Below are 14,136 nucleotides of genomic sequence, written 5' to 3'. Positions count from 1 at the left end.
TACATATGTCACTATATCAGATAAATTAATCCAAGAATATGTTTTGTTCATAGTGTAAGTAACGAGTTGTGGACTTGTAACCTCCAGAGGAGACTAATTTAGGACACTGTTCTTCAAAATTCCTCCATTGACCACAGCGTCACTTTTTACTTGCAAAATGTGTTTCAGTCATATTTCAGTTGTCTCTGATGGTACCAAATAACCAAGTCATGTTGCTGGATGGCTCCATAAGAGACTCTTTTCCTTCAACAGCCCCTTAAAAGGGTTCTACAATCATCAAACTGAAAAGGGAAAGCAAGAGAATAGAACCCATACAACTGCTATTTACATATGGAAGGAGTAAGGAAATGAGTAGCATTGGAAGCTGAAAGACTACACTCAGCATCCAGCTGCAAACATCAAATGGGAACAGAAGCCAGGCTGTGCAGCATTTGAGGAGAGTTAAGCATCACACTAGTCTACCATTCCCAAACCAGTTTGGGCAGTTTGAATACGGTACCAAGGAAGAGCTACTTTTCTTTTAAGATAAAATAAGGCAGAGTATGTAGTCCTCTGACAAACCCTTTCCCAGCTTGGCCAGGGAACACTGCACAGCTGATAAACCTTGTAGTGTAACACTTCTTAACCAAGAAATCTTCAGTACTTTGAAGGCTGTTGAAGGAACTGCAAGGGCAACAAACAGTAGTTGTGCTTATTTGGCATTCTCTCAGCAGTTCTTTTCCTCTACAAAAAAAAAAAACAGAAGTATGATTCAGAAAAAAAGAACAGAGACCAGAAGAATGCAAATATGGATGGGAACTCCAGGAAATATGATTGTGGGGTGGGGATGAGAGAGGGAAAAGTAAGTTTGAAGAGTTATGGGATGGGATTTGGCTTTTGGTGCTCTGTTCCTTCAAGCCCTCTGTTTCCTGCAACAAATGAAGCTGACATGTTTCAGTATTGTCATATGGAAAAAGATCAGGACACAAGAACATATTGTTTGATGACTTTATGCCTGTGTATTTCCTAAAGATAACATCGAATCCATGAGTGCTGTTTTAAAAATTTTAATATAGAATTGTTCCAGATAAAACTGACTTACTTCCATTTGTAAAAATTGCTTTACTGAAGACATTCCAAAACACAATTGTACGTACACATATAAATCAGCAGCTCCACACAGCATGCGTTTAAAATATCCCTCTTCACCTCCACAAAGCAATCTGAAGGAGGAACAAAAGTTTAATTCAAATATATTACTTGCAATCTTGAAAAAGGTTAGTACCCTGTAAAAATCTGAGTCACTGCAGTACATTTTTTCTTTCTTTACTGTAGAAAAATTTCACTTGCAAATTTTATATCCGAGTTTGAATTGCAACACTTGTTCAGCATACTGCAACACATCTTCAGGTTACATAAAAACAACAAAAAAGCAGACATCACATTCATGCCTAAATGATTTAGTTCTACATGTAAAGTCATTATACAAAACCTTAATCCACGAAAAAATTTCCTCAGAAGGTTTTTTCTTTTGTTTCTTTTGTTTTAACACTTTTTTATTAGCAGCAAACACAAGACAATCCTGTGAAGTGTAACAAGGAACTTAAATGTATTTACATTTTAAATGTGTTTAAATGCTAGAAGCATTCTGAAGACATTGGATAGAAAGAAACTTAAAATACAAAGGAAGACTAAGTACAAAACTGTTCTAAGCAGAGACAGGAGTAAACAGGAACACTCTCATACTTTACACCTTGGACATTAATGTTGCCCCTTTATTATGAGTGGCACATGTTCAAGGTGCTTTTCAGCGAATGTGCCACTTGCAAATTGTCATGGAAAACCATTATTCAGGAAGAACCACAAAGATACATTTGTTCTGTACCTAACTTACTTTAACCTTCCTACCCACAATACTTCAGGAGCTCTATACTTTAAAAGCACTTTCTACCACCCCTCTTCTACTTTAAATAGCTTTTGAAGATCCTCAAACAATTTTGGGGCGGGCCATAAAAAGACAGATCACTTCATATCACGTTTGAATATACTTAATGAAAAATACAGAAGCAAGTTTGTCGATATTTCTGAGAACCAAGCACAGTATTTCTCTGCTTTAAAACCTAAATCTTGCTGTTAATTTCTAGATACAACATAGCAGCACATGCGTTTAATTTTAACTTCTAAAACCAGATCAGGTAACTCTCATACTAGAACATTGAACCTGCAGCGTTCCTGAGGCAGGGAAGGGCAGGCTAAGAATGGCACAGAAAGGGACAGAACTTTAGGTGACTAGTCAGAGAAACAGATACGCTGTTGTAAAACTGCTATCCACTTACTCCTGGAGCGTGTTACTGATAATAGTCAGTATCAACTCCCTCACAAGAAGGAAAAGATGAATAACAGACAATTAGAACTACTGTACAGCTACAGGTTTTGTTGGAAATGTCTGTATTAGGGTATAAAATTAAGAGATAAAAAAAATCTACCTATAATGTCAGCATTGGTGTGGAGTAGAAAGACAAGTAACAAGCGGCGCCATAAACAAGCTCAGAAAACCCGTATGATTTGCCTTCTCCTAACGCTTGATGATAAGGCCAATAATTCTTTAAATATAAAAATGAGCCTAAGTGTAGATTTAATCCAACATTAAGGAATAAATCTTGCTTGAATAAAGAAGCCATGCAATGTAAATAAACAAAGCCAAGTGCCTGTTAGTTGAGTAATACTAATAAACCTCCCTTTTGGAATGCCTTCTAACCAACCCATCAGTATAACCGTTTTTACATTGGAGCTTTTTACACAGTTTTTATTTAGACTGCAAGAGTAACCACAGACCCCAGTTAAGGCCTTACCATGCTAGATGCTATTCAGCAATGCAGACATGCACAATTCCTACCCTGAGAAGCACTGACTATTAAAAAAAAGTCCTTTAAAGAAATACGGTACTTTCGTTGTCATGATTACTTTAGTATTTCTCTATACTGCAAAATTGTTTTAAAAAAATGCACAACAGAAAATAAAAAAGGCTGGTATTAAAAAAATCCTATTCTAAAAAAATTCTGTATTTCTATAATCCAATCTCCATCAACCCCAAGACTGAAAAAAAAAAAAAAAAAAAAAAAAAAGACTAGGCTTTGGACCTAGGATTATTTAAAAATTCCCATTAAACTCTTCCAGCATTTATGCCATTTTCACCAAAGCTCCCTACACTAGCTTCCTATTCCATGCAAACTGATTAAAAATAAGCATATGAGTCTTATTAATATTACACAGTACAACCCTGCAGAAGTGTTGCTGGGTATGTACAGTGTATATCAAAATCTGGTATTCTGCTTTAACAGTATCATCACTTATAAGCCTGTATTATTTTTACTATTATACATGAAGGCAGCTGATACAGAAAATAGAGCTGTGACAGCATGAAAAAAAACTTCATTTAAATAAGAATAATTTCTTCTGATAGCATTTTTCCTGGTGGACAAACAGTGACTAATACAATACTTCAACATCATCCATATTACCTTAAAAAGATACCTCTTAAAATTCCACCTTTCAGGAAAGAATATGGGTTCCAGTTATCACGGGGGGGGGGGGGGGGGGGGGGGGGGAAGGAAACTGATAACATGCTAATTTAAACAAAAACCAGTATCAGAATTCCACAAAATGTTGTGCATCTTATTTTGGAAGCACAACAGAGCTTGTTTCTTGAGAGCTTTCTAGAATTCTGTGTCTAGAGAGTCTAACACTCTTGCTCGACAGCTCCAGAAACACTGATGGCCAACAGGACTGAAGAAGATGGCCTTCAGGGGACGCATCTGAAGCGGCCACCCTTAGGCTGAGAGCAACCGGGGGAGCAGAAGGAAGAAGCAAGAATTCCCAGCTGCCTGTCCTTTCTTTTCTCAGTGCCATTCTTCCTCGCTCCTCCACCAAGCCTGGGGGCTCCCCCGCCTCAGCAGTAGCAGGTTTCATCGCTGGCAGAGTCCCTGGAGCCACTGAGCACCCTGGTGTACTCCAAGTGCTGCACAGCTGAGTAGGGTCTGTTTGGGACAATTGACCTTTTGACTGGGTTAGACAAACTGCACGGTCAGATGCGGTTCGTACTGAGCAGCTGAGCAGCAAGAGGCTGCGTGGCCGGCTCTTCTCGCCAGCGCTGGCAAGTCCAATAACTAAATAACTACCCTTCAAGTTCTGCGATTAATAGGTATCCAGAACTTACCCGTTTCACTGGACAGTAAATTTCAGGCTATTTTTTTAGTCACAGAACTAATTACATAACAGAGGAACAAGTCGATGGTAACAGAAACTAGCCAGATTTGGAAACGGAGTTTTAAATATTTCTATAATAGTCATTTTCAAATTATCAAAAGCATCAGAATCATAGGAGTATGAAACAGTTGCATTTCCATTCAACAAAGATTTATGAATCATGTAATAAGTGGTAAAGTTTTTGATTCCAAATCTGGAGAGAACCAAATGAGTAAGTGCATGTATCACTTTTCACCTGAAATAATTTGATATACTTCTCCCACCTTGGTATTCATTAAATTGGGTAGTATAAAAAGGTGAAATTAGAACCATTTCACCTGTAATTCTATTGAACTGGCAAGAGGAGGTTTAAATTTAAGGTTATGTCCCCCACTCCCTTTAAGCACTGGATGCTGAAAATAGATATATAACCTCCCAAATACCTTTGCTTAGTCTGAAAAAACCTAAGCGTTTACAAAAAGCTGACACCACCACTTGGATTGCAATTCCTCAAGTTCTTCTTCATCTCTATCCATGACAATTTCAATCTACCATCCCAGGAAAAGAGAAGTCTAATATATAATACATAATATAAAATGAAAGTATATTCTGCTCATGTGTATCAAATCACAACCCGAATATAGTCAGCCATATCTAGTAATTTGTTATAAAGTCTTAAATAAAATCAAAAATGCTAAAACTATGAACAAGCATCGGCCTCTTCTCAAATAATTCATTTTTCCTTGAAAGAAAGCATAATCTAATTAACACTTTTTCAGTCACTGGTAGACTAGAAAATTCATAATAAATGGAAGTCAACAATACAAAAGGCATTCAAGTAAAAGAAATAATCACTGATTATAATGATCAGAATTCTATAATGTGAACAGCTGAAAATGACCAGAGCAGTGTCACCTCCTGGAACATTAGCTTAATTACTTGTACTTTGTACTATACTGTTTGAATAAATACATTAGCGTAAATCCATAACTCACCGATATTATTACTGTCTTTGAAATGCTACATCTTCCTGTATAATGCCATACTCCTCCACCAAACCTTTTTTAAACAAGTGGGTTTGTTTTGGGGTAGACTCCAGTGCTACTGCTTTACTATTTTTAGACTACTTGATCATGGACAACACCTGGTCTTGTACTTAATAGTCTGAATCAAAAACCTAACCCTAACCCCGGGTGGAGGGGGTGGGGGGTGCAGGGTGCAGTTCCTGCTAACACAGGTTTAATTACCTTAAAAGGTCCCCTTAAAATTAGAGGCTGCTGGCGTATGGTTCGCTCCGCTTCTCTGAGAGCAACACTCACTACAAACAACCCTTTTTCCCAATTAGAGTACCGTTTCTCAGCATCCCTAAAGCTCCTGGAGTAAAATCTGATCGGGCGGGCAGGACCTTCTGGTCCTTTTTGCCAAAGATGAACGGACAATCCTGAGTGTGCAAACCCCCACTCAATCTGGACAGGTCAGTGGGGTGAACAGGACCCAAAGCCCGGTGGGTGTTTGCTTCAGACACCAAAAGCTGTAACGCTTCATCGTGGGCTGGAGCCCATTCCCAAGCTGCTCCTTTTCGCAGCAGGTCATATAAGAGTCGTGCAATTATTGCAAAGTCTGGGATGTGTCTTCTCCAAAAGAACAATAAGCATGAGGCGTGCTGCAGCTCCTTTTTATTTTCTGGAATTTTTACCTGCTCTAGTGTTGAGAGGGTGTCCTGAGGAATACAGGCTGAACCTCCTCTCCACCATATCCCTCAAAATTTCACTTCATTTGCAGCAGTTTGTATCTTTCCCTCTGGTACCTGGAGTCCCAGAGACTCTAAGTGCTGTATAATCTTTCCTTGTGTCACCTGTACTGGAATAATTTCATCCCCTCCTACCAAAACATCATTGATGTATTGATAAACTCTAACTCCCTGTTCTGGGAGAATTTGGGCTCATCCTTGTGCCGAAGCATGACGTGCTAAGGTGGGAGAATGTTTATATCCCTGAGGGAGGCGAGTGAAGCTGTACTGCTGTCCCTCCCATGTGAAAGCAAAACGATCACGGTCCTCCTCTTGCTGGGGACCCATGACAAACATCTCTTTCGCATCAGCTGTGGCCATCACCGCATGAGCCTGCTCCTGAACGAGTGAGATGCGCTCAGCTCCGTTAGGCACCGCTGCTGCCAAGGGACCAGTGTCTGCATTAAGTCGACGATCATCTACAGTCAGTCTCCACTTCCCATTTGATTTACCAACTGGCCACACTGGGGAATTGTATGGGGAGCGGGTGAATGTTAAAATGCCCTGGTGTTTAAGATCCTCAGTCACCGGAGCTATCCCCTCCGGGCCCCTAACGGCAAGGGACAGGCTGTCACATTAGTCATCCTGGAAGGGGGGAGCGTAGGTGCTGCTTGCAACAGGCGCACTTCTGCCCAGGACGTTTCAGCTAATTCTCTGATCTGAGGAGTGCCAAAGGACCATGAAATCCCCTGGGTATCATACCACTGCCTGCCCTTCAGCACATCTGTGCCCAAAAGATTTGTCGGGAAAGGGCCTTTTGCAGCCTGGGTGTTACCTGGGTCTGCCTCCCCAGGCATCCATAATGTTACCAAGGCCACAGGTACCGACTGAGTTTTCCCTAAAGCATTTAGGACAATTGGGGTTTTAGGCAAAGTCAGAATTCCACATTGCTCTGCCTCACTCTGCGTCAGTGCAGTGATTTGTGCTCCTGTGTCAGTACTGGGTTTTTCTGTGTTCCAACGGCCCCTGTAATCATTAAATCTCCTCTCAAATTTAAGGTGAGTTGCCTAATAAACATTCACCCTCCCTTCCCCCCCCACCTTCGAGGGATGGAGGATAGTTTCTTTACTTCATCAGCTTTTTCACCGATGCCTATTGATGGTGGGGCACTAGGGGGTGGCTTGAAACTAACTTTGTGCCCTGACCATGTCTGTACAGATTTCTCCAGTCTCTGGGTCGGGAGCCCATCCATTAGATCCCAGTGAATACCTCTCTGGAGCCCCAGCTGCCACCAGTCCTGCCGGCTTAGGGGTCTCCCTCCCCCAGGATCAGTACATCGGACCGATTTAGAATTCTGACTTCCCTGAGCCTGTGCTAAGCGTCCCTCAGCTTTTCCCGCAGTTCTGCGGCTCTCGTTTCAGGTCTTTGCCAGGACCTACCAACGGGACCGTATTTTGTCCCAGAGTTAATTAGCTGTTGAGCAATTTCCCCTCACATAACTCTGCCTGATATGGGGGTATTTTGTATTTTCCCCTGTAGCTGGATCCCAATGGGTTTTAAAGAATCAGGAAGTCCTGGAATTAGAGGAGTCATCCCTTCTGGGTCCACAGGCACCATCATGGGGGAGCCCTGGCGAGATTCAAGCCTCCTGTCATACATCATCTGCAGACAAGCTGCCTTTTGTACACTTCCTACCAGCTGATCCACCGCACCTGTTACGGCTAGGGGGTCTCCCCTTCCAGAGGGTTCACTGCCCCGGCCCAATACGCTGCCCTCTGCGTTAATGACCATGGGGCCTGATGGTTGCCAGCAGTTCAAAACACACCTGGGCCCCAGTATCCTTCTGCTTCCTTCTCTGACAACAAAATCCCATCCCCTCCTGACAAGGACACTTCCCAAACATATTCTGTTTCAGATTCTTTTGGAGTCTTTGCAAAATCCTGCCTTAATTTTACTAACTCAGTTGCTGTAAACGGAGCCTCTTTAATAACCATTTGGGCACAATTTGGGCACAAGTGTCGTTGTCTGTCTCATACAAACACTCAGTCTTAACCAGGGGATACATGTGAGGAGGGTTTTCTGCTGCCTCTTTTTCCCCCTGGGCGTGTATTTGTCTAATCCCTTTCTCTGTTAACTTCAACTCCACCTCCCCAAACGAGTCACTTTGTTTCCACAATTCTTCTCTTAATGTGTCTTTTAACAAAGCATTCTGGTTTCTCTCCTGCTCTAATAGCTGTTTGGACTTTTCTAACTGCTCTGGCAGTGTTTTAACTGCCATTTTCAAGGAATCTACCGCGGCACCATCTTGACACAATCTTTGGCTCCTATCTTCTATGGCTGCTGCAAACTTGCCCCTAAAACTGCACAAATTATGGATTTTTCCCTTGCCAGGCCTAACTTTAGCTTCCTTCTGCAATATCGTGATCCTATCCACTATACTCTGCGGTTGGAACCACTGATTTTTTGCCCATTCTCGCCCTCATGCAGCTGGGCGAGCATGATAGGTGCCCAAAAGTCATCCAGTTTATAGAAATCTTCGCCCCATACTTCAGTGGGGGAAACATCATGAACATCTGTAGAAGTGTGGGCACACGCTTCACCAAAGAGGGGTTATTTCATCCTGAGAGGGCCTCACTGTAAATTCTCTTACCACTTCCCACCCCTGCCGCCGCCCTTCACTCTCAGGAGGTCACACTTGTAAACTTCTGTAGAGACTCATCTCTTGTTCAATTCGATCGCTTTGTCCTTCGGCTGTTTTCCTCACGGGCAAACAGAACCGCGGATCCAGACTCCGCACTCACTTCGCACCAAGCCACGTCTCAGGCGCACACACACACAAGACACACACAGAGATACACAGACACAGACACACACAGACACACACACACACAGATACACACAGACACACACAGACACACAGACACACACACGCGTGCGCACGCCCACACACACACAAGACACACACAGAGATACACAGACACAGACACACACAGAGATACACAGACACAGACACACACAGAGATACACAGACACAGACACACACAGACACACACACACACAGATACACACAGACACACACAGACACACAGACACACACACGCGTGCGCACGCCCACACACACACAAGACACACACAGAGATACACAGACACAGACACACACAGAGATACACAGACACAGACACACACAGATACACAGGCACACACACACACACAGGCACACAGACACACAGACACACACAGACACACAGAGACACAGACACACACACGCGTGCGCACACACACACACACACAGACACACACAGAGATACACACACACAGATACACACAGACACACAGAGACACAGACACACACACGCGTGCGCACGCACACACACACACAGACACACACAGAGATACACAGACACAGACACACACAGAGATACACAGACACAGACACACACAGACACACACACACAGATACACACAGACACACAGAGACAGACACACACGCGCGTGCGCACGCACACACACACACAGACACACACAGAGATACACAGACACACACACAGACACACACAGACACACAGAGACACAGACACACACACGCGTGCGCACGCACACACACACACAGACACACACAGAGATACACAGACACAGACACACACAGAGATACACAGACACAGACACACACAGACACACACACACAGATACACACAGACACACAGAGACAGACACACACACGCGTGCGCACGCACACACACACACAGACACACACAGAGATACACAGACACACACACAGACACACACACAGACACACACAGACACACAGAGACACAGAAACACACACGCGTGCGCACGCGCACACACACAGACAGACACAGAGTCAAGAGCCAAGGAACTTTATTTGCCTAACAATAAATCTGCAAATGCAAAGGGAGAGAGCGCGAGAGCTAAAGTGAGAGAAAGGAAGGAAAGAAATAAGGGAAGAAAAAGAAAGAGTTCAAGGCAATAGCCACCACCCCGGAGCTGCAGCGTCCCAACGGTCTGATTCGTTCCCCAGTCCGGTGGGGGAACGTTCTGTCCCATGTTAGTTGGTTCCATTTTTTATGGAGTTGCTACAAGCTGTTCTGCTACACCACACCTTCCACCCAGCAATGGTGTACGTGCCCAACACTCCTCAGGGGCCTCTGGGCACCCTGACCCCCTGACCCCACGTCTGGGCACGTGCACAGGGGTTTGGTTGGGTTGTGCAGGATCAGCCTCCCCCGTTGCTCCATGGCGTCCGTCGGTTTCCTCCTTTAACAATGTATAGACCGATCCCTGCGGTGGCAGCGGTGTTACCCTCCTGCCTTAAATCCCTTCTGTGCCGGTGGTGTTATCTTCCTGCCTTAACAATGTACAGATCGTTCCCCGTGGGGATGGCATGAGTTTCCTGCCACAGCAATGCTGAGACAACACATCTGCTGTGGCGATGGTGGGTCTCAGCAGCACAGTCTCTTACACCCAGTCAGAAGGGGTATCTTGAAATTTAATCTAGGGCCCAATATGCTTTTTTAAAATTATGACATTAAATTATAGTCTTGTGAATTTACAGTAACTTTTAATCCATAGTGGATAGCTAGATCCCTGTATGTATGTGGTGGAAAGAAAGCACTCAGGAAAAGTGTTTGATGCATTATTGAATTATAACCACCCTGAAACTATTTTCATTGAATCAAACCTGTAGTGCAGTCCAGCTAAAAAATAGGCCATCCCTGAAAGTTAATATTTTTATGTCATTAATTTACTTTGATTCATTTCAATAAAGCAGGAAAAATAAATGGGATTGAAACCAGAATGTGGACATAGAGTGATGGCCTTGTATTAGTGATACTAAAACAGAAAGCTAGAGGATGTCAGTCCCTGGAGGAGGAAGAGCCTAGGGTGGAAGCTCAGCAGGTGTGAAGGTTGCGGATGTATCTTGACTCCAGGTGAACCCACACTGCAGCCAGCGTAGCAAAAGTGTTGAAAGTGGTGAAAAGGTAAAACAGAGAGGAAATGAAGTAGAGCTGAATTTTGGGGAGGAGAAGTTATTTCTGATGCTGAGGAGGTACGAAAGAGGACTGGAATGGAAAAAGAGCACCACAGATTACCGTTGTGTGCGGAGTGGGGGAATGCCAGTCAGTGGGTGTCAGCTGGCTGGGGCAAAGGATCTCTGCCGATTCCCACTGGTTGTAGAGACGTAGCAAAGCAAATGTCTCCTGGGAGATGAGGAGTAGTATTGTCTACAAAAAGCCTGTGCTTTACTCTTTCTGATGGAAAAGTACCCTCAACAAAAAAAAAAAGTAACTCCCTTTTCAGACTTGAAGGCATTTACAGTGGTTCTGCCCACTGTGGCTGGATGGCTGAGCTGGTTCCTTGCGGCACGTGAAGAGCCCTGCTGAGATAGGAAAAGGGTCATCATAGTCCATAGTGCTCTTGGAAACTGTCTTTTCCTGCAAAAAGCCTAGATTAAAGATTCAATAAATAACAGGCGATGTTCCCTACAATCCAATGAGTCCTTGCAGAGTAATAAACCAATTTTCCCAAAATGAGTAGGGCAGAGAAAGGTGATGCTAAGGACAAGAAGAGGTAATGCTGAATTGGAGGTAATTGTCATATTCCATTAAGTTTCCTGCATTGCCCTAGGCTGGTCACTTCCTCCTTTTGTTTGTTTAATAGAGATCATGGAGTGAAAGGACAAGTCTTGATGAGTACTGGAAAAGGATGCCTCCAGCGAAATGACTGACTTGTCTTATAAAAAGATGAGTTACATTCATTTGTTGTGCATGAAGCAATGCAGGAGCCATCTCCTGTGGTCCAAGGGCAACGTCCCTAGTTGCAGTCCATGTGAAGTGCCTCCATGTCCACGTATTTGCAACCAAAGTTCTTCAAATACTGCATGGCCTATTGGATTGAAAGAACATGGATTCTGTTCTGAGGACTTACTCCAACAGTGGAGAATTTCTGTATGACTCAGCCTTTGCTATCAACTATAGCCTGTCATCCTTAGTTCCTGGAGCATTTATTCTTCAATCCGTTTTATAAGTAAAGCAGCTGAGAGACACATTAAACACACTGTGCTAGAGCTGAAGGTACAGTACAGGTGGTTCGTATGATTTCTCATGGCCACTGCTGTACTACTTTCATAGCAAATGTGGTAACATAATTCCACCTCTGAGTCTCTCCTGCAGGAATCTGCGCTCTGCTAAGAATTTTATTCTGCAGATTCACACAGAAATGATCCTAAATGCCAGGGTTGAGTTCTCTGTGCATTGTTAAGAAAGAATTTAATTAATTCCACAGTTAATATGACAAATACCAAGCCATGAGCTGTTGTTCCTTTAGGAATTAAATGACAACAACGATGAAGGCACTTCTGAAGAAGGTAGAAGCCTTGATTGAAGAGACTTGGAAACTACGAATGTGAGTCGCGCCAGTGAAACGTCAGGACGGTTTGTGCTTGCCAGTTATATTTGGTCTGAGGTGCATTTTGGCACCTGTGCATGCAACTCCACTAATTTTTACTAATTGTGTCCTTATTTCTGCTTTCTGGGGAAACGGCAGTTCCTTGATTAGAATCACAAAATTAAATCTGTGGATTGTTCTTATTTTAAGTGGAAGAGAGTTCTTCAGTCACGGTAAAGATCCAGTAAAGCTGTGTCACGTAAATCAGTCTTTGCTTCCCTGTTGCTTAAATAATAAGACATACTTCATATATCGGGTGTGCACAGACAAACCGCAAAACCTAGATGTGCCAGAAGGTGCTATCTGTGTGGGCCAAGCCTTGAGGGAGGGAGGGAAAACTTGTAGCAGGCTTAGGTTAAAAACATATGACAGAAGAGAGCAAAGAGCCGGGCATTTGTCCTGGAAGTCCTGTTCTGACAGCCTCTTCCAGTGTGCTATATTCTGTCTTGGGGACCTTTTCTGGGGCCTTTTTTTTTATAGTAGTGTTTAGTTATGGCAGAAATGCTGACATTTCTTCCGGTAGCAATGTTGTCCCTGAAGAAAATAAAAGCTTCACTGACAAAGGTGGAAATCAAAGCTGAAAACACAATAGCATTCAGACTTTTGCCAAGAATTACTTGCTAGCACTAAGGGCCTGACCTCACCCAGGCGGTAATACCTCCCTTCCTGGAGCCTTGCAGAACGTTCCAGAAACTCTGGAACTTGAGTGGAACAACGTGCTGCTGCTGTTCAGCTTTACATCAGGCACGGTGCTGCTGAACGCCGATAAATTTCACTCAGTGCTGAACTCCTTGTCTGCTACTTGCACTTTTTGATAAAAGGTGTTCATTACTCAAGGGAGCACAAGGGCATGTGCATACGCTGGTTTTGTCCACCAAAACAGCTTTACTGGTTGTCCCACCATCATCTTTTTGTTTTGTACTTGAGTTTTATCTTTAGTGCCAATTTTCTCAGCAGTGATTACAGTGCTCTGCATAGAAACAAGCGGAGATTATACAGGCGGAGAAATGAAAGAAGCTGGATTTGAAGTAGTGAAATCCACAAAAAGCAGAACACAAACCTGTTGAATGTGGACAAAGTCAGGTTTTAGAGCAGTGCCCATTATAGGGAAGTTTTCTCTAACACAGATACAATTATTGTGCATGTCATTCATATTACAAGAAATACTGAGTAATTGTGAGAAAACATTCCCTACCAAGAAATATTTTAGGGCACTAGAATTTCATATGGAAGCTTTCTATCATAAAATGTTATTTTAAAATGTTGGTTCTTGCTTTGGATTTTTGCGCTTAAGTCTTTCAGAACTCTCACTTGTATAATTTCAGACTTCAGCTCTGCTTATGATGCAGATGGAAACCTGTGGATAACTGGCTAGCTGAAAAGGGTCACATAGACATAGTCCAGCTGGCTGGACAAAAATGCACATCGCTCTCAGCTTATCTGAAGTAAAGCAAAAATATACTATCCTTGGCTGTTCTTGTTACACAATATCAGGAAGATCGCGGTGGGAAAAGAATGTTGCAGGTGGGAACAGATAACTACAGAAGAGAAACTAGGGGCGGACTTGGTATTTAGGCAACTAACCAATAATGAGCTTAACTTTTGTAATATGTGTGAGCTAATTATAGGAAGGCATAAAAGGTGACTGTAAGGGACAATAAACGAAGTCTGCTGATCACTCATATTGAGTGACTGTGTCTTCCCTCCGTCGCGACAGA

At 43.1% G+C, this 14,136-nt stretch overlaps 1 protein-coding gene across 1 annotated transcript in view; it reads left to right on the top strand.

Annotated features, from left to right (window-relative positions):
- The window catches only part of LOC308058039 (uncharacterized protein), a 115,107-nt gene extending 100,971 nt beyond the window's left edge, over window positions 1-14,136 (top strand). The window contains exon 2 of the mRNA XM_080412051.1: window positions 13,768-14,136. The gene's annotated coding sequence lies outside the window, so the exon portion shown is untranslated. The remainder of the gene's footprint in view (window positions 1-13,767) is intronic.

Source organism: Falco punctatus, assembly GCF_963210335.1.
Source record: "Falco punctatus genome assembly, contig: scaffold_23, whole genome shotgun sequence".
Taxonomy (NCBI): Eukaryota; Metazoa; Chordata; class Aves; order Falconiformes; family Falconidae; genus Falco; species Falco punctatus.
This window is presented reverse-complemented; position numbering and strand designations above follow the sequence as displayed.